Source organism: Vombatus ursinus, unplaced genomic scaffold (genome assembly GCF_900497805.2).
Source record: "Vombatus ursinus unplaced genomic scaffold, bare-nosed wombat genome assembly UNPS02005459.1, whole genome shotgun sequence".
Classification (NCBI taxonomy): Eukaryota; Metazoa; Chordata; class Mammalia; order Diprotodontia; family Vombatidae; genus Vombatus; species Vombatus ursinus.
This window is the reverse complement of record NW_020945237.1, coordinates 2,898,217-2,919,264: the sequence shown is the minus strand read 5'-3', so window position 1 is coordinate 2,919,264 and position 21,048 is coordinate 2,898,217. Positions and strand designations below refer to the sequence as shown.

The 21,048-nt window shown below is 38.1% G+C and overlaps 1 protein-coding gene across 4 annotated transcripts in view; it reads left to right on the top strand.

Annotated features, from left to right (window-relative positions):
* Positions 1-21,048, top strand: part of CDK14 (cyclin dependent kinase 14) — a 664,870-nt gene that overhangs the window by 483,270 nt on the left and 160,552 nt on the right. The window lies entirely within an intron of this gene.

Genomic DNA, 21,048 nt, shown 5'->3' with positions numbered 1-21,048 from the left:
CTAATGAAGTATACTATGCTTGGTCAACTTTCCCAACTGGGAAACTTGAAATTCAGCATTTTTTTAAACAAGTTAAGGTCTAAAGTCTCAAGTCTTAGAAGAGAAAGAATGGAATTTGAAAGGAAAGACTTTTCTGTGAAATGAGGTTAGATCAAATTATTCCTGAATTCTATTCAGCATCATATCCTTTTGGAGGAGATCCAAGTCAGACCAGATTTAGTTTCATATGGCTCTGTGTCCTTCTTTTATATCATCGATACCTGAATGTATTATTGTCTCTTTCAATGTGCTACCATGTAAATGATTTACATGAAATGATCATGGAAATGAAACTAGCAAATGTTTCGACAGTGTTCCTGTAGCCAGGAGTCAGACTTGCTTGAATATATGGGGAAGTTTATCAGATATTAATGTGGTAACATGTAAGGATGCAATATTAAGTTTTTTCTCATGTGGCAGTGATTAGAGGTGAAAGAAAGGCACATAGTTAGAATGAGCACACTGAAGCATGTAATAAGTAAAGAGCCTTAATGCATAGAAGTGAATGATGTCATCATGGAAGTGTGTGAATGTAAAAGATGTTCTGGTCACGTGGTGAGTAAGGGGGGAGAAATAAAAGGTGGGTAACCCCAGTGCTCTGCTGATGTTGTTACCCAGGTACATTGAGGAGATCCTCTCTGGTGAAATAAAGGCAGAACTTGGACAGCGGTCGCATCAGATGTGTAGACTAGGGTGGTTTGCCATGTGCTTCAATGGAGGAATTGTCCAAATTGAAGAGACCACGCGTGCATTTTAGTATTCAAGGCTCAGGAGGATCAGAAAAATTGTATATTTAGATGGAGTAGGGCCATGGGAATCTCTTCTCTTTCCTGTAATCAATCATGTAGGCTTTGTAAAAGAGGAGAAATTTTAGGATCTACCTGAGGGAAAGAAAGGTTAGATCTTGGTGTTTCAATGTGGAAGTTGTTCCAGGAGCAGGATAGGCTTATAGGATCGTGTGTTGAGGACTGGAAGGGATATATATAAAAGCCAATGAAGCCAGCCCTCATTTTACAAGTAAGGAAACTGAGGCCCAAAGAAATGACCTGCCCAAGGTCACACAGGTTGTAAGTGGTAGAGTCTTGATTGAAACTCAAGTCCTCTTACCCCAAATCCAATTGCTCTTACCACTGTACCATGATATGACTTCACAGTAGGGAGGAAAAAACACAAACATTTGTTATATACCTACTGTATTTACTGTACTGTGTTAAGCACAAATATTATTTCATTTGATACTTATAACCATCCTGGGAGATGGGTGCTGTTATCTTCCCCATTTTACATTTGAGGAAACTAAGGTAGACAGAGATTAAATACTTGGCCAGGGTCACATAGCTGATAAGTATATAAGGCTGGATTTGAGCTCAGGTCTTTCTAACTCCAGTCCCAGAACTCTATCCACTTGTCGTCTAATTGGCTAAACAGTAGGCCTAGAAATAGAAATAAAAGGATAAAAGAAAAGAGTAATTTTAAAAGTTTGCTTGGGAGGAGAAGGGAATTAATTAGATACTAGAAGGAAGACAGGGAAAAGAGAGGTGGTTCTTAATTTTTTTGTCTTCAGCATTTAACTAGTATCAAATAACCAGAGTGTACCAAGGAAGGAAGCGTGTGTTGTACATCTACACTGCGCTCAGTGCTTTATAAATATTATCTCACTCGATCCTTACACCAACAGTAGGAGGGAGATGCATTTTACAGGTGAGGAAACTGAGGCAGAGGTTAAGTGACTTGCCCAGGGTTTCCCAGTCAGTAAGTGTCAGAGGCTGGATTTGAACGCAGGACTTCTTAACTCTACCACACAGCCCAGTTTCTTCTACTATGAGCTTTCACTCAAATGCTCTTGTATGGTGAGATACACAAAAGACCTTAGTCATTGTATAAAAGGGGAAAAATGTGTGGTAGAATTTCTGGGTCAATAGTGACTTTATCATCACCTCTTAAGTTCTCTTAAATTTTGACAAAGGCTTCCTTTGTTGTTTAAGACTTTAAAGATCACTCACATTTTCTGATTTTTGGGGGGCCGGGGCGAGGGCACCAATAGAGTTTGGTTTTGTTAATGTTTGCAAACAAATCTATCATTTTGATGGGAATGCCCTCATCATTTTGTTATGATCTTGGCCCTAAATTGAGTTAACAGTCTTGATTCTAACATTCCTTGAACTAATTATCCAAAAGGTCAGTTATTTTTCCTTGGGTGTACTTAACACAGCCAAGACAAAATGCTGATTTTGAAAAGAAGCCTTACTGTCCAGATTCCTGACCTTCCCTTTTGTTCTAAACTTGGGTAGTTTTCTCTAAGGACACCCTGAACAAAGAAAATGGGGAGCAAATCTTCCACCAAAAGGAGGCAAGTTAGTTCAAACAAGCAAAGTATATATAGTTTAATAAAATTGATATTCTCCAATAAAAAAAAAGGATGATTGGATTATGGTTGAATCAATATATGTCTTTTCCTGTCCTCATATGCTCTGTTAGATGCTCACATTTATTCTAACTCAGTATTCCTTAACTCTGGCTTATTCCCATAGCAACCTTACATCGCATGCTGCCCTGATAGTCCATAGCCCTGCCTTTAAAAATGCACATTAAAGAGCCTAACCTGAGAACTAGAGGTTCTACTGGATTCTACTATGCCTTTAAATTTAAATCCATCTTAAAAGAAATAGGTATTATTACCCTCCCCTTCTATTGGAGGAGACTAGTGGGACTGTTCTGCCTGGAATGTGATTGCCTCCCTACGTCTTTCCCCCCATGACTTTGTGGTTCATGGTCATTTAAAAATTGGCACCTTCTGATACACTGGAGTCTCATTATAATGCTGTCCTCAGGGTGCAGGCTATGGGGACCACCTTTGAGGTTAGAGGTTATAATGAGGTCTTTTTAGCACTTCAGTCATTATAGCCACATGGATGAGTTTCCAGGCAGACCACATTCCATACTCTATGACAGCTAGTATAGATAAGACTCAGTGGTAGAAAGTGCCCTTGTCTTTTTCTTATATCCTTGCATTTTACTACCAAATCCACTCATAAGTTAGTTATTTTTTTCCTAATAGTGACACTTATTTCAGTGTGGGAAGACAGGTAAGATAGTAAGATGTAGGAAACTACATTTTACCTGCTTATAGTAATACAGGGTCATCATCGGATGCATACATACACATATAAATCTGAGAATGGATTTGATAATATACACATACATATATTTACACACATGTTTATATATATGTATTGCATGTATATATAAACACATTTAAATATGCATGGATATATGTATGTGTATATGTACATATATACATACACACACACACACACACACACACACATATATATATATATATACACACACACCTTAGACTTTAGGTGAGTAGATATCAAAAATTTCAAGGAAAGAGTTGGTATAATCAAGAGTTCTGAGAGTTAAGAGAGTGATGGAAGTGTCACAGGAACAAGATTCTGATTATTCACCATTGTGAATATTCCCTCCAAAGATAAAAAGGGGTAGGGAGAATGGCATCTAAAGAATCCCGGCACTGGAAGCTTTCCATTGAGCTCATGTTCTGAAAGCACATGTGCAAAAGGTAGAAGCAAAGCCACATCTCCAAGGATGTATTTTATTTGTTAAAGAAGGACCAAGATGTGTAAGAATAGTGTAAAAATCCCAAGATGACTGAATCCCAGAGTATACTGAAACTTATGAAAAATGTTTTAAAAATAATAACAACAGTATAGGAATATTGATAGGATCTCTGCTTAGAGTAGTAGCACATCTAACGTCAATGAAGAAAAATGGAACAATTCAACTCTGATTCTTTTTGCTTTTACCATCCAGGAAATTTATGATTGGGAAAGGTTAAGCAAGAATAGTTAAGGAAGAATTGAAACCAAGGATCAATGAGGAATTAATAATAGCATTCCTAGCATCCTTAAGTGAATTTGTTCCCTAGATTAGACAAGTGACCTTCCAGATTACTGAAGAAAAATTTCCTCAGAGATGTTATTATTGGACCAGTGACCTTTAAGGAATCTGGGTGTCTAGGGAAAGGTGCTGCAGTATTAGAGATAGATAAATGTCCCAATTTTCACAAAAAGAGAAAGAAGGTGGATTCATTAATGGTGACAGGCCGTTGATGTGGATAGCATCCCTGGCAAAAATTCTACAACAGTTAATGAGAAAGAGAGTTTGTGCGTACCTGCGAAGGAAAACAGCGACCACTAGAAACCACCTAATTTCTCTAAGAACAATTCACAGTCAGTTGAAGAATGGTTAAACAAGTTGTGGCACCTGAACGTAATAGAATGTTAGTGTAGTATAAGAAACATGGAATATGATGACCATAGAGAAGTTTGGGAAGACTTATGTGAACTGATGCAAAATGAAATAAGAAGAAACAGGAATATTGTATACGCAAGTACTGCAACAATTGAAATGGGGAAAAAAAAAAAACAACCAACCACAAGAAAACAGTTGAAATGGAATGCTGTATAATTATATTGATGAAGCTTGACCCTAGAGAAGAAAAGAATAGGTACTTTTGCTCACTTCTTTGAACAGATAGGAGACTGTGAGTATGGAACACCGTGTATCCTGGCAGACCTTTTCACTATGCTGGTTAGTTTTGCTTAATTGTTTCCCCCTCATTTTTAATACATTGTTATGAGGGCTTACTCTCTGGAGAGCATGGGAGGAGGGTTACATTAGGAAATTTATGTGATTCAAAACCAAAAATAATCAGTATTTTTTTTTTTTAAATAAGGAACAAGACATGTTAACCATGTCACTTAGGGTTACCAGACTGGGAGATGAGTGAAATCATATGGTCTTCATACATTGTGATATCAACAAAGTAATTAACAAAAAATACTAATAATTATTTATTGGATTTAAATAAATTGACTGATATTCTTAATTGGAAGACTGGATGGTGTTATAACTCTGGTGGATTTTGAGATTGGTGGAATGATTATTTCCTTGAAGTGAAGATTATCAGATCAGTGTCAATATAGTGGGAGATCTTGGTAAGGCGCCATAATGATCTTTCCTTAACTTTATTTGTTTAGCATTTTCATCAAGGACTTGGATAAAGAGAGAATTGAAAGAATTGCAATAATGCCCCCTAATCTTTGAATACAAGGAGACATATTGCAAACAATAGAGACATACTAATTCATATCCAGTAATTAGATGCTAAATAAAGGTATTCCAAGGCTTCTAAGGCAGAGGCAAAGTTGCAAGTGACAAGCCCTTTTAATAATGTCCAGAGTCATGAAGGACAGGAATAGATTCCATCATGGAAGATCATTCTTATATTTAGAACTCCATGCACCATCACAGCTGTCATCTTTAAGCATGAATGACAATGTACCTTCAAATGGATTTCTTTTTCAAATATAATAAGAACCATTGAACTTAAGGGTGACTGCTGGAAGAAGCATCTGTACTCATGGCTCTGAGGAGCCTAACATGATATGTATTACGGTCTATTGTATTTCATGGTGGTGGTGCTGCTGGCTACTTGGCATTATCCTTCATGTTTTCCTGCATATATAAAACATTTCCCAGAAGGTCAATCTTATTGAAAATATGTGAAGTAGGTAGGATCCAAGACAAGTAGATTTTTGGAAACCCAAGGTTTTGAGATAGCATTAGTGTTGTGGATAGAGAGCTGACTTTGAAGTGCCTGCACTGAAGTGCCTGCCAGTGAAATCACAAATCTGAGATCCACCTCCCTTAGCCCTCCAAAAAAGAATTGTAGATATTCATGTTATGGTTATGTATATAAACCTATATCATGTCAAAATACATATGCACTCATGTAGTCATATATTATACATATGGATAAAGAAAAAAGGTCTGCTGTTGAGGCATCTTCAAGAATCTAATGTACCAGGATCTACAAATCCATAGGCAACCCCAGAGACTATAGAGCATATTTATGGTTTTGTAAATAACACTTTTCATATACCATACATAAAGATTTGATTTATCACTAAAATACCTAGAGTTTATTCCTCCCTCTTAGACTTTCTTGTATATGTGGCACATCTCCATTATGGATTAGAAAGTCCATGGAGGCCGTAACCACATTATCTTATTTAATCACTGTTATCTCTCCCCAAACTTTCCATGGTGCTCTGCGTCTGGTAGCCACCAAAATGGTCTTTAAAGTTGTGGTTTTTTGTTTGTTTGTTTGTTTGTTTATTTTTGCCAAAATGCCTTCAACATGAGTGACATTCATCAGCTATTGGTTGATAAAATAGAAGACTATGGAAAAGGAATGGAAGTTAGGGTGAAATACCTATAGTAAAATAATTATAATAGCTAGCATTTATATAGCAATTTAAGATTGGCATATGTCAACTTACTTGATCCTCACAACAACCCTGGGAGGTGGGTGCTGTTATAATCCCCATTTTATAAATGGGAAAACTGAGGCAAACAGAGGGTAAGTAACTTGTCCAGAGTCATATAATTAATAAGTATATGAAGCAGGATTTGAACTCTTGGTCCAGTACTCTCTCCACTGAGCCACCTAGCCGCCTAACTTTGTTGGAAGCTGCTGCAAATGTTGGGAAAAGAAGTGTGTAATTTATTACCCCAGACAAGATGGTTTTGTGAGCTAGAGAGCAAAGTACACAAGTAATTGTCCTGATTATACTAGAAAGTAAACTCACAGAGGTTATTTAAACTGGTAAATGACTCTTCCTTTTAGCAAAAGTGAAATCTCTTTCAAGAATAGAGAAAGATAAACAAAGAAAAAGGTGTGTTGTTGGAGGTACCTTCAAGAGAGTTGGATGGGCCAGGAGCTAATACCTACAGACATCTTCATAACAAAGATGATATCTAAATTTCAGGTCTTGGCAGTACAGTTGCCAGACCTACATGATGCCAGGAGGATCTGACCAAACAGAGAGGGCTTTACTGCATTCCTTAGAAACAGGCACATGCACAGGGCAGCTAGGTGGCACAGTGAATATAGCTCTAGCCTTGGAGTCAGGAGGACCTGAGTTCAAATCCAGCCTCAGGCCAAACACTTGACACATGTACTAGCTGTGTGACCTTGGGCAAGTCACTTAACCCCAATTGCCTTACCAAAAAAAAAAAAAAAAGAAAAAGAAATAGGCACATGCTGACTTTCTTGAGCCCAAGGGAAAGGGGTGAAATTCCAGAGGAGTGGTTTTCTGGAGACCCATTCTGGGCTATAACCTGGCCCTTTCCTACCTTTCCAGTCTTCTTACTCGTTACTCCCCACCATGCTTGCTGTGGTGCCGCCTTTCTGGTCTGCTTTCTGTTTCTTACACAACACATTCCATTTCCGGTGTCCATGTCTTTGCACAGACCATCCCTGATGCCTAAAATGCCCTCCTCCCTCACCTCTACCTCTTGGAATCCAAGGCAAAGGTGACAGGGGAGAGCATTTGTCTTTGAAGGGTTCCAAGGCTCAGCTCCAGTGCCATCTTCAGGAAACCTCTGAGATTATAACAACACACACGTATGTTAGAAATATCTTCATGTGTGTATACATATGTATGCATATAAACATATATAAGCGCATTTTATTCCTATTAGAATATAAGCTCTTCGAGACCAGGGACTCTTTTCCTTTTTTTCTTTGTCTCTCTGGCACTTAACACAGAGCCTGACAAATAGCAGTCACTCAATAAATGCTTGTTGATTGATTAATTGATTATAAGTAGACATTTTAAAAACCTTGTCGGCTCTAGGAGAGAGTAGCACACAATAAACAAAAATGTCTCTTCTGTGTGAGTGGTAGGGCTAGTTACAGCTTACTGTTGTTTATTTTTCATTCCCTTTATGCTCCTTAGTGTTTTATGCCTGTGGAGCTCCTAAGGTTGCCCAGAGGTTTTTCCAGAGTACCTTTGCAGCAATTGCTGCTGATGCCTGACACGACACCCATGCGCTAATCGGGGTCATTGTTCCTATCTCCACTTATGTCCACCCAGAAAAAACAGTCAAGTCAAAACCAGAAGTCTCATCTGCACCCACCTGAGACAGTGAATTGGCATAATGGATAGTTGTGGTCAGGAGGACCCCAGTTCAAATCCTGATTCAGACACTTACTACCTGTGGGACCCTGGTCAAGTCACTCAGCCTCTTTCAGGTTGCTGCTCAGTAAAATGGAGATAATAACAGCACCTGCTTTATAGGGTTGTGAGGAACCAGTGATATATAACGTTGGTTTATGTGTGTAAAGCTTACGTAAAAACGTATGTAAAATGTTTCCCAAACCTTAGAGTACTATATAAATTTTATTATTATCATCATTTTTATTACTACCCTGTTTAAATCCCCAAATGGATTAGGCTGCTTGTTTAAGATATGACTTTCAGACTTACAGTAGTAGTAGCAGTAGGAGTAGTAGTAGTAGTAGTAGTAGTAAGTAGTAGTAGTAGTAGTAGTAGTAGTAGTAGCAGCAGCAGCAGCAGCAGCAGCAACAGCAGCATTCATGTAGTGCCTACTATGTGCCAGGCACAATATGGCTCTCAAAATTGAAATAGCAGTAGTAGCAGCAGCATTTATATAGCACCTACTATGTGCCAGGCTCTGTGCTAAGTGCTTTACAAATATGATCTCATTTGTTACTCATTACAACCTTGGAAGGTAGAAACGATTATTATCCCCATTTTATAGTTGAGGAAACTGAGGCAAACAGAAATTAAGTGACTTACCCAGGGTCATTTGTCTAGTCCAAAGATCCCCAAACTTATTTGGCCTATCACCCCTTTCAAAAAAATATTCAGCACCCCCCCCAGAAATCTACTTTCTTTAACCCTTTAACATTTTTTAAAATTTGTGTCATTTCAAAAAAAAATGTAAAATATTTTTTTAAAAAATAACGCATCTTGGGGCAGCTAGGTGGCACAGTGGATAGAGCACCAGCCCTGAAGTCAGGGGGACCTGAGTTCAAATGTGAACTCAGACCAAACACTTGACACTTACTAGCTGTGTGACCCTGGGCAAGTCACTTAACCCCAATTGCCTAAAAAAAATAACGCATCTTAAATTTGGTAATGTATTATAAATTTGTGGGGTTTTTCCTGCATTGAAGTTCTGATGACTCAGTATTGTGCCATGTAACCGTATAGTATCATATTGTAAACAAGTTATTACACACACATATTCCTGCCAGTGCATGCAGGACTTCCCAACAATGCAAGAAATGCTCACCTGCCAGCACTTGGATGTTAAGACCTGTTTTGCAGACTTGACCACTGATCCGTTATAACTTGTATTTTGTGTGATTATTTGGACAATAATATAATCACTACGACTTTAACTCTGTGACACAATAGATGAAACATGTACGAACGATTTTTCAAAATGTTCTTATCTTCTCTTCTTTCCTTATGCTTCCACCGTTCCCTTATTTTTATTCGGTGCCCCTCAGTTGCATCCAAGGCTACTACCACCCCTCCCCGATTATTCCAGTGCCCCCTAGCAGGCAGTATTGCCCACTTTGGGAACCTCTGATCTAGTCAGTGTTTGAGGGCAGATCTGAACTCAGATCTTCCTGATCCCAGGCCCGTACTCTATTTGCTATGTTGCCACTTACCTGCTTCAAGTGGCCTTTTAGGCATCAACAGTGGCTTCCACCTTTTCTGTTCTGAAACTCCCAACTATTTAAAGAACCCAAGAAAAATCAATAGAAGAAATGTTTGTTTCACCAAGTGGATGAATGTTTCCCCCAGAAAGCAGAACGGTGAGGTCACTACCTTCCTGCCGGGAATGGAGAGTGGAGTAGGGGATGGAAACTTGCTCAGATCATGTCTATGACACACTAATACCAGTCAGTACCAATGGAACACAGAAGGATGGGCTTCTTCCTGGGCACTGCTTAATCTTTCCCTCCCCCCTCTCTCACCTTCCCTCCCTTCCCCTCCTCTTTCCTCTCCTCTGTTTTCCTCTCCCCCTTTTTCCTCTCCTCTCTTCTCCTTTCTTCTCTCCTCCTCTGTTTCCTCTCCTTTCCTTCCTTTTCCTCTCCCTTCCCCTCCCCTCTCTTCCTCCCCCTTCCTTTCTGTTCATCTCTCTTACCTTAGCATTTTCTTTGTCTATCTTTTCAAAAATCTTTATGATCTTGAAAGATAATGAGGTTGAGGCTGAAGATATGGCTGCATAATTTACACAATTATGTAAATTGTAACAGTAATTATGCAAATGAACATTGACCTTCAGCTTAAAGTTTCATGTTCATAAGGCCTCCAGTGCAAAGCACCTTCTGTATGCTTGGTCCAGACAAGGGTATCTGGGGTCCATTATTGTCCCAAAGCCTCTTAGCTAGATAATGTTTGTTGACCCTTCCCTGAATAACCTATTAGTGTAAGTTCAAAATAACCTGCCATCCCCCCCAGATATATTCTAAATTATAAGAAGTCTAAATAATTAAGATGTATTATAGATGCCAGTTTCATTGGAAATGAAATTTACAGTACAGCAGAGTACTACTTTTTATGTGTTTTGTAGGGACGTTTTAGTACATTGGTCTCCTAATGCTAATGTATATAACATGATCAGTGTGCAGTTAATCAGCATGCCCATTTTTTGAGAATCCAAATAATTTTACGACTTTAAAATGAAGTTGTAATGTTATTACAGCCTTGTTTTATGACCAGCTGTTGGTCATTTTTATGATGGATTTAATGTTAACCTAATCCCTGATTATGTAGTGTTCCTAAAGGGAAAACAAAATCTTATTTAATGCTCAAATGCCAGGCACTTCCCAGGAAAAAGGACCTAGTCCAGAGAAGGGGCCAGTAGAGTAGATTGGCTATTTCTTCTATAGAGCAACAAGGTCACCAACAAGAAAGATACTGCTGACCTACACAAGACTCTTTAAAAAGAGACACTGTCACTCGTTTAACCAGAACAGAAGGAGTCTGTACCTGGCAGGCCTAGAGGCCTTGCTTCCTTCCCTACCTCCACTGGCTACTGGTCTGCCTCATTTGTGCCTTCCCTCTAGAGTTAGTACCTCCGCACACCGGCCTTACCCGTGCTCATTCCTGTCATTGTGCCCTCTTCTTCTCCGCTCCCTCTGTCCTGCTCAGGCTTTCTCTGATTTCCAAAGTGAAAATTAGCTAGTCTGACAAACTAACTCATTGTACTAATGAGCTAACAGGAGCAAGTTGTAGGAGCCTCTTGGGGGGCCCTCCTCCAGCCCCTTGCCCACAGATTCATTACAGATAACAGAGGCTTTCTGGTGATTATGATTACGGTGACAAATGGTTGTGTCTTTCTTTTTATTGAATTATACAAATTATGGAAAATAATATAAATGTTTCAGATGATACTGATATGAAATCTCTCTGGCATCAGTTGGAAAGGCATAGCCCCTATATACATACATACATATATACACACACATACAAATCATATTTGCTTATGTTTGTTTTATATGTTATCTTCAAGACCACCTCTTAGCCCCCCTTCTATACTTCACTAATATTTTTAATTGATTTTTTTTTTACTATACCTATTTTTACTATACCTGTTTCTTTTTTAAAACAATTTCCCTTTTATGTTCACTAGAGGGCCTACTCTAATGCTATACCAGTAGATGACATTATTTACTGATCATGAGAAGAATTTGAATGTAATACTCAAAGTCAATGATAGTTTTTTTAAATAAAGTTATTCATATGGTTGCTGGAATTTTTTTTTCCTTTCTCCCTAGCTGTCTCTGCCTATCTGTACCTGTCTGTGCCTTTGTCTGTGTCTGTCTGTCTCACACACACACACACACACACACACACACAGACACACACACACACACGCACCCCTACCTGTAATTCCAATTCCTCATGGAATTCTAGAATTCATTTTTAAAGGAGTGCTTTATAAGCCCATGAAAAAAGCAGGAAATTTGGAGGGAGGAAAAAAACAACAACAGTGATTTCTTTTGAAAACTTGTATAACATTGCCTTGTGAAATTTATTTAGGATGATAAATAAAAAATTAAATTGTTCATTTTGGAGAACATTATACTCTTAGATAATTTTTTAAAATCATGTATTTGGATAATTTTCATGCAAAACCATTTCGAGTATCATGTAGTTATAGCTCCCATGCACCGACTCTTAAGTACAAGACGCATTTTTGCTTTTAGCAATGATTATCATTTTCTGAAGAAAGAAAAGAAGAATTTAGCAATACAGTCCAATAATATATAATACTTTATAGGACTGTCCCAGGACGATAGATTTAGGTGTCCAGTGGTCTCTGAAATGGAAATAATAACATTTGCACTACCCTTGCGTAGGATGGTTTTGAGGAGGGCATTATGCAAACCTTAGAATGCTTTGTAACTATGCTGTTATCATGGACCAGAGAACATACTTGGGAGAAGGGGGAAAAGGAAAAAAAAAACTCTTCCTTTTTCACTAGTTTAGATGCGATGTTTATATTTCCCCCAAAATTCTCATGGCAGACCAGATGTATATTCAGCTGTCTGCTAATAAGTTCACTTGTGAATTCTGCTGAAATTTCCTTCAGCTTGAACCTGTCCTTGATGCAAGACTGTCAGAAAGTGCCTCTTTATCAGTAAAATAATAATGTTTGCAGTAGAGATAATTATGACAGAGCACAAGTGTGTGTTTGTGTGTGTGTGTGTGTATGAGCAAGTCACATGCTATTACATGCAATGGTAAATCTAACTAATAGGTAAACTCATAAGAGGAAATACAATTGATATTTTTCTCAGGAGAGAATATTAATATGGAATCTTTTTTTGTGGATTAGCTTCAGACATCAAGTTTGTATATAACAAATTACGGCAAGGCTGCTTGTTCCATGCATTAGTTTCTCCAGTTAATTCTGGAGCATCATTATATAAACGGTTAGTGTTCAGCAGCTGGGTTGCATCATGGATAGAGCTCTAGATCTGGTGTAGGAAACCTGAATTCAAATCCTTCCATGGACATTTACTAGATGTGTGACCTCAGGCAATTAACTACAATATGAGCCTCCATATCCTTATCTGTAAAAAGGGGATAATAAGAGAACCTGCCTTGCAGGGTAGCTGAGAGGATCAACAAAATATTATATGAAATATAAAATACTGTGTGAACCTTAAAAAGTTGGACTGGGTGTCCACAACCTTCTAGCTGCTTTATGTTTTTTAGGAGGGGTTAGGGAGAGTCATGGATCTTTAAAAGAGACATACTTGTATGTAATGTTAGGAAAGCAGAATGTCACAATATAGAATAGTTTTAGGATAATCCCAGGATCACAGATTTAGCTGGAATGAACCTTCAAAACCTTCTGAACCAACCCTCTCACTTCACATAGGGTTAATAAACACATACATTTTCCTTCTGTTATATTTCATTTCCAAATGCCAAATGTCAGGGGCAGCTAGGTGGCACAGTGGATAGAGCACCGGCCCTGAAGTCAGGAGGACCTGAGTTCAAATCCGGCCTCAGACCAAACACTTGACACTTACTAGCTGTGTGACGCTGGGCAAGTCACTTAACCCCAATTGCCTAAAGAAAAAAAAAAACAAAAAAACAAAAACAAAGGCCAAATGTCAGTGTGTTAAATCAAGCCTTTGACGTTGATCAAAAGTGTCAATAAAAATAGTAACTGAGATTGGTTCCCTAGACTGACGTGGCAGGAAGTAAAAATCATACCTCTGTGAAATAAAACATACTTTCATTTACTGAGGGCTAAAAATAATCTTCCATATTTGAAAAAAGCCGCCCTTATTCTTTCAGAGCAGCAGAACGTTTAGTGCTGCTACAACTGAATGCTTCAACATTTTTATTCTTTACTTTCATGTTGCCACAATACATACGTTTATTAAAATGCACAATCATCTGCTAACAGAAGGTTGTGTAGCAACTCTCCCTTCATTTTAGTTTGGGCTTGTAGCCTTTTCAAGTTAAATAATTTACCGTCAATGCAGTACTTAATGTTGTTGATGCTGTTTTGGTCTTCATTGAAGTCATCTGACAACATGGCTGAAAACATCATGCTAAAAAGCATGGGAGCAAGCACACGGCCTCGCATCACTCCATTGGTGATTCTAAAAGCTTGACGGCATTGTCCATTAACCAGAACTGTGCAAGCATGCTGTCATGAAACTGATATACAATAGTGACAAACTTCTCTGGGCAACCAAATTTTGCCAGAACTTTCCACAAGGGACAGTATAACAGGCCTTAGTCAGACTGATGAATGTTGTATACAGATTTCTGTTCTGCTCCTGACATTTCTGCTGGAGTTGTCAGGCAGCAAATACCATATCAACTGTTCCTGTTGTTGTATGCCTGTGAACCCTGAACAGCATACCAGCCCCATGCCAAGAAGCTGAATCACTTCCATTTGAACTGTCGTAGAAAGATACTGAAGCTTACCTGGCAAATTAAGGTACCAGACACTGGAGTTCTTTCTTGAGCTGAACTGCCAAGCATTCAAACTCTACTGCAGAGAACACAACTCAGATGGGCTAGCCACATTGTTCAATTGCCAAAACGTATGTTTGCCTAAAAGACTATTTTATAGAGAGCGCACTCAAGGCAAGTGCTCACATAGAAGTCAAAAGAAGTGATACGAGGACACTCTCAAAGTATCTCTGAAGAACTTTGAAATCGGTCGTGGACAGGAGAGAAACTGGCAAATGACCACCCAGCATGGCGTGCCCATGTCAAAGAAGGCTCCATGCTCTGTGAGTGAAGCAGAACTGAAGTGGCTGCACAGAAATGTGAGCTGCAAATTTAGAGACATCTCCACTGCAGATGTTCACATGGACTATTGGTGCCCAACCTGCGGTAGAACCTCTCGAGCTCACATTGTGCTGATCAGCCAGTCAGACACACTGTACCGTGACCCCAACGTGGTGATGTCATTTTCGTCCTCTTTGAGCACAAAGGACAACAACCGATCCTGGGCAAGTCACCTAACCCTGTTGGCCTCAATTTCCTCGTCTGTGAAATGAGCTGGAGAGGGAAATGGCAAATCACTCCACTTTCTTTTCCAAGAAAACTCCAAATGAGCTCAGGAAGAGTCAGATAAGACTGAACAACAAAATGAGGGAATGTGATTAGACTTTTTTTTTTCTTTCAATGAGTAAACATACATTAAGCCCTTACTGCAGTGTAATGGTTTAAGCATAGGGGAGATACAGAACTTTAATAAATCATAGGCTCTGGCCTCAAGGAGCTAAAGAATGATTGGGAAATAATGCTGGATGACCCAACTTCTACTCAAGCCTGGGGCATTTTTGTGGAGAGATAGCCCTTACATCACTGTGTACTCTTAGATATTTGGAGAAAGTCATGACTCCTGATTATTAAAGACAATGCTGATAGAAAGGCTGCCATGAGGGAGGTACTAGAGTTGGTTCCAGACCAAAAGAAGACCTTTTAGGAGGCAGTCAAGAGGGACTTTGAATGGGAGACTGGAACCCTCTGAACCACAGACATTGGCCCCAATATGTTCTTTGACCTCCTGAGTTTGCAGTTCTAAGGACTCTTGAGAGGAATTCCTTTGGGTGAGGTCATTCTCTCTGTCCTGGTCTGATTTGAGATCTTATCTCATTCACTGATGAAAACCTTATTCAGTCTGGTGTATAATAACCTGTAGGATTTTTCTGATTTCTGTTTGCTGTTCTGCTTGGATAAATGGATTCACTTACAATTCATTATATATGTTTGACCTTTTGTATAACTAGTCTTTGGTGAGGAGAGGATGAGCTGTTGAAAGTAACCTAAGGTCTACTTTCTTCTTGAAGAGTAATCTGGAAGTGGATTTTGTTTGCCCTATCATAGATCAGAGATATAAGGGGTTCTAGGTAGATATGATTCTAGTCCGATTCCCCTATTGGAGACTGAAGAAAAACTATCCAGCCTTAGAGATCCTGGACTTTGCCTGCTCTCCTTCCCAGCTAGTGACCTGGTAGTGCAAGTATGGCCCTCTTCCTCTTCTTTGTGAAAGTGGGCTAGACTTTAGCTCATATATATCCATGCCACTCATGAGCCATATTCATATATTTAGACATCAGCCCTACCCCCAACATACACATCTTTTTTTAAAATAGTATTTCATTTTTTTCTAATTACATATGAAGGCAAATTTTAATATTCATATAAAACAATTTTTGAGTTCTAAATTTTCTTTCTCCTTCCTTCCCTTCCTGACTTCATGAGACGGTAAGTAATTTTATATAGGTTAAATATATGCAATCATGTAAAACATCTTTCCACACTGGTCATGTTTACACATACAAGAGAAAACTGCAATACACAATATGATAGGATAAATACAGTAGAGAGGTACAAAATTCTGAGTTATGTCCAAAGGAGAAAGTCCTTGCTGATCAAGGACAGCTGCACATTGGATGGGGGTGTGTGTGTATGACATTTAACTTAGGTTTAACCTTGAACAATTTCATTAACCTACTGGGACCTCAAGTTCTCCCATCTGCAAAGCAAGGTGGTTAGACTACAATGACCTTTAATGCCCAGATTGTTAGAGCTTCAGAGAAATTCGTATATAAAATAAATCAAGTATTTTAAATGTTCTTTCACTTCAAGGATAGCTTTTTGTATGTTGAGTTCTTCAATATTCTCAGTTCCAAATCTAAAAAAGATGCAGGAGTCTTAACTTTGTAAGGAAATATTGATTCTCCCAAGCCCATTGTCCCCCCCCAAAATTATTAGATTATTATTATTAGAATTTTAGATTATTATTATTAGAATAATAATAATTATTAGGATCTCTCATTTGTTTATTTCCATGTTTGCTTTTCCATTCATAATTTCCTTAAATTATAAATAAATTATAAATTCCATAAATTCATTTCAAAATGCCTAACTAGTTTAAAACAGAAAATATCTATGTTCCTGTAATTTAAAAAAAAGCACATGAATATGAACATAGTTGAGAATCGTATACTGTACCCTAACTACCAGCTAATCGATAAAATTCTACTTTCAGAATCATTTTCCTGTGGGTGAAGGTCTGCTTTATCCTGGGTCTCAGATTCCTTTTGCCTTGATACTCCTCCTTCTTGGCCAGTCCAACCCTCCCAGCTAGTGTTAAAGGCTGTTCCTTAGGAATTTTCAAGTGAACAAAGGTATATGATCCTGGGAATGTAGAATTTAGGATTAGCAGGCTTTCCTCCATCACTGTATTTTGTTGCACAAAGTTATTTCTCCTCTGCTGTTGCGGTCGCTCTTCATCTCCTGCTGTGATACGGGCATCCGCCACAGCCATCGTGGCAGAAGGGAGGAAGGTGAATGTGCCCCTGAAGGTTTAAATTAATTGCATTTCTCTACTGTGCTCCAAGTGAGCCTGTGCTTTCGGAGAACACAATTTTAAACTTCTAACTTAGCCATAATTGGAAAGGGAATGTCGTTATTAAAATTCTGAGTGTTACAGTAAATCTCCTCCAGGAGAGCAGTAGAAAACATTCTTATGCTAATGTGAGAGCAACAGGATGAAAACTCTTCTTGGGCAGGTATCTGCTTAATGAAAAACATCCCAATATTGATGTTGTGACATCATTTCACTTAAGAACATCTCTAGTTCTCAAAAAAATAAGTAAATAAAAACCAAACATGGTTAAGTGTGTACTCTTCATATCCAAATCAAGCAGGATAGGAGATACTCTACCAATAGTTTAAGTAATCATCATCATCATCATCATCATCATCAATATAGCACTTTGAGTCTTGCAAAGTGATATATACATATATATGTTATCTCATTTTATCCTTACAACACCCCTTTGAAGTAGGTGTTATTATTACCCCCATTTTACAGATGAGAAAATTGAGGCTTCAAGAGATTAAGTGATTTGCCCCAGATTACACAACTAGTAAATGTCTGAAGAAGGATTGAACTCAGGTCTTCCTAATTCCAGGCCTAGAACTCTATCCACTATGCCACCTACCTGCATAATCATTTTCTTAGTATTTGAGAGTACACACTGTGGTAGGCACAAACAACCCAATTTCCCAGGTTCTTGCTCTTTGGAAAGTTAATGGCAACTCTTTGAGTCTTGGTTGAGGAAAGATATGTGTGTGTGTGTGTGTGTGTGTGTGTGTGTGTGTGTGTGTGTGTGTACACACACACACACACACACACACATGAAATCAATTTGCTCTCCCTATCTGTTTACTCTACTTCTCTGCTGAAGCCTACTCTTTCCCTTTTTGGGACTGTGGCTCAGTTTCTCCTACCTTCCTTTGAAGAGATGGTCTCTATACCCTTATCTTTCTCTAGAAATTATACTGTTCAAAGCCCAGGTCAAATACCACTTCCTCTGTGGAACCTTTCCTGATCCCCTGAGTCAACAATGACCTTTTCATCTTGAAGGACTCCTACAGTGCTTTGTTCATGCTAGATAGCGGCCAAATTAATAAATAGTCAAAGGATATAAACACAGAAATCTGAAAAAAATGAGAGACTGTACAGCGACTGTACAGTTGCTCAAAGTCAATAAAAGAGAACAAATTGTAATAATTCTAAGCTTTCACCTCATTCCTGACAAAAGGTGAGAATGGTTAATGCTGGAGAGACTGTGGGAAGAGAGGCACATTGTTGGTGTACTGTTAGTGGAGCTCGGGAGTGGTCCGACCACTCTGGAAAGCAAGAAAGACTTCCTCAGGGGTCTTTAAGCAGAGTTTGGATGACCACCTGTTAATGATGTTATCATGCAAATTCCTTTCAAAAATTCCTATCAAATAGAAGGTCCCTGATTGCTGTCAAATTCTGTGATTTTGTGAATTTGATTGTGATAGTTAATTCTTCTCTTTTAATAGTTTTATATTTAATTTTTACTTCTGTTGTAAGCTTAGTTCGTACATTGTAGAGAGACATTAGAGGTCATCTATGCCAGCTCCCTCATTTTACAAGTGAGGAAACTGAGGGTCATATAGGTTAAATGCCCTGCTCAGGATCACACAGGTCACAAGGGATGGAGCTAGGGTTTGGACCTAGATCCTTCCATTCCCGATCCATCACTCTTTCCCTTTCTTCGTGCTGTCTCTCTAGCTCTTTTGTTCACATCCAAAACTGCCTTGTTAGCTATTGATACTCAAAAGAAAAAGATTGCTGAAGAAGAAAAGTCTTTTGCAGTTAGTATGGTAGACTGCAAAGTTTGAGAGCTTTCTTAGAACTGATTCTAATGTGTGGCAAATGATTGTTAGAAATGAGGAACCAAGTTACTTTGTAAGTGCTAAATGATATTAACTTGTGTTATCTTTAATGACATTCTTGTTACTTGGAAAACCATTACAAATTACAGAGGTTGCTTTGTGAAGAGTACTGTTTTTTTTAAAAAATGAATCAACTTTGTTGTACAGGGATATGATATAATTAATTTTTCTAATATTTCCTCCTATTTAATACCAGTTAGTTTTAGATTATGACAGTGGAGAGCTTTGAAAAGTTAAATTTTCCTTTTCCCATGTCTACTATCCTTTTCAATTATCCATTAAAACTAGAAAACGCCTTTAATGTTAGCCCACAATGTAAACTAAGTTGTCCAGCAACTCATTCAATTAGAGTTTACCTCATCACATGCACTCCAGTGATCAGGAAACTGGGGCAGCCAGCATTTAGTTTACTGGACACCACTATCCAGTTCTTCAGTAGTCACTGATTTTCATAAAGACCCCAAAGATAATTCTACAAGGCAATTCCATTAAACCAGATTTGTTAAGTGCTTAAACTTGTGCTGGACACTGTACGTTTTTCCTCAAGGAACTTACATTTTGCAACTTGCATATAGATAAGTATATACAAACAAAATTCTGTTGAGGGTAACCCCAACAGTAGGTAGGATTAGGAATCGACTCCTTTAGAAGGTGACATCTGAACTGAACTTTGAGGGGAACTAGGGATTCCTAAACTGTTTTTTTTTTCCCCTTGAGTCATCAAAGATGACATAAAGCTCCCTTCTCAAAGTGTGGCCCACAGAACCCTGGCAGTCCCTTTGATGTTCTTGAGATCAAAATTATTTTTATAACGATACTAAAATTGGCCCATTAAAATACTTTTCCATTTTCCATATACATACATATTTGTAAAGCCTGTATTTTCCTTACATACTTCAACCAAAACAATATATCATGACATGAGAACCCATATTCTATTAAGCCTTCTTCTTATTAAGCCAAACATTAAAAAGCTTTGCAAAAACATGTAAAATAATGCCACTCTTCTCACTGTTTTTTGTTTCAGAAAATACAGCTATTTTTCATTAAAATGTTATTTATGTCCATATAATGGATTTATTGGTACTTTTAATGAATTAATAAATTTTAAAAGCTTATAAATTTTAATTTTTGATATGGCAAATATAAAAAATATAAGCCACAGAAAAGAAGCTTTGGGGAATCTTTAATAATTTTTTATAGTGCACAGAGATCCTGAGATGAAAAGGTTTGCAAACTTTTATATAATTTTCATGATTGTTTTTTAAAAGACCTGTGATTATTTTGGTGAGAGAAATCCCTAATGAGGAAACACCCCCGACCAACAAAAATGATTAACTCTTCTACAAGTCTTAAAAATTTGCCTGGAGCATGGCAGGGTTAACTGGCCCCACTGAGAACCCATGAGCACCATAACTAGTATATCTCTGATTTGAGTAAAAGACTACCTTATATTTCAAAGCCAGGTCTTAATTCATCACATCATGACTATCCCTAATTTTGTTTTTTTGATGAGTACATTAAATTTCAATTTTGGAAAATCCCTCCTTTGGCTATGGTCTGTATCTCCCAACCATACTGGATAAAAGAATTGACTATTTGAGTACTGATCATAGTTTGTAAACTTGATTCAACCTCATGGTAGATATATTTTGCATGTGCTATGCTTGGCACAATTTAATACAGAGCAATGTAAACAAAATGGTCCTTGCCTTCCCAGAGCTGACTCTTGAAAGCAAACATCAACACAGACAATCAATATGATGACTGCATGGATGGGATGAATGGATGGATGGATGGATGGATGGATGGATGGATGGATGGATGGATG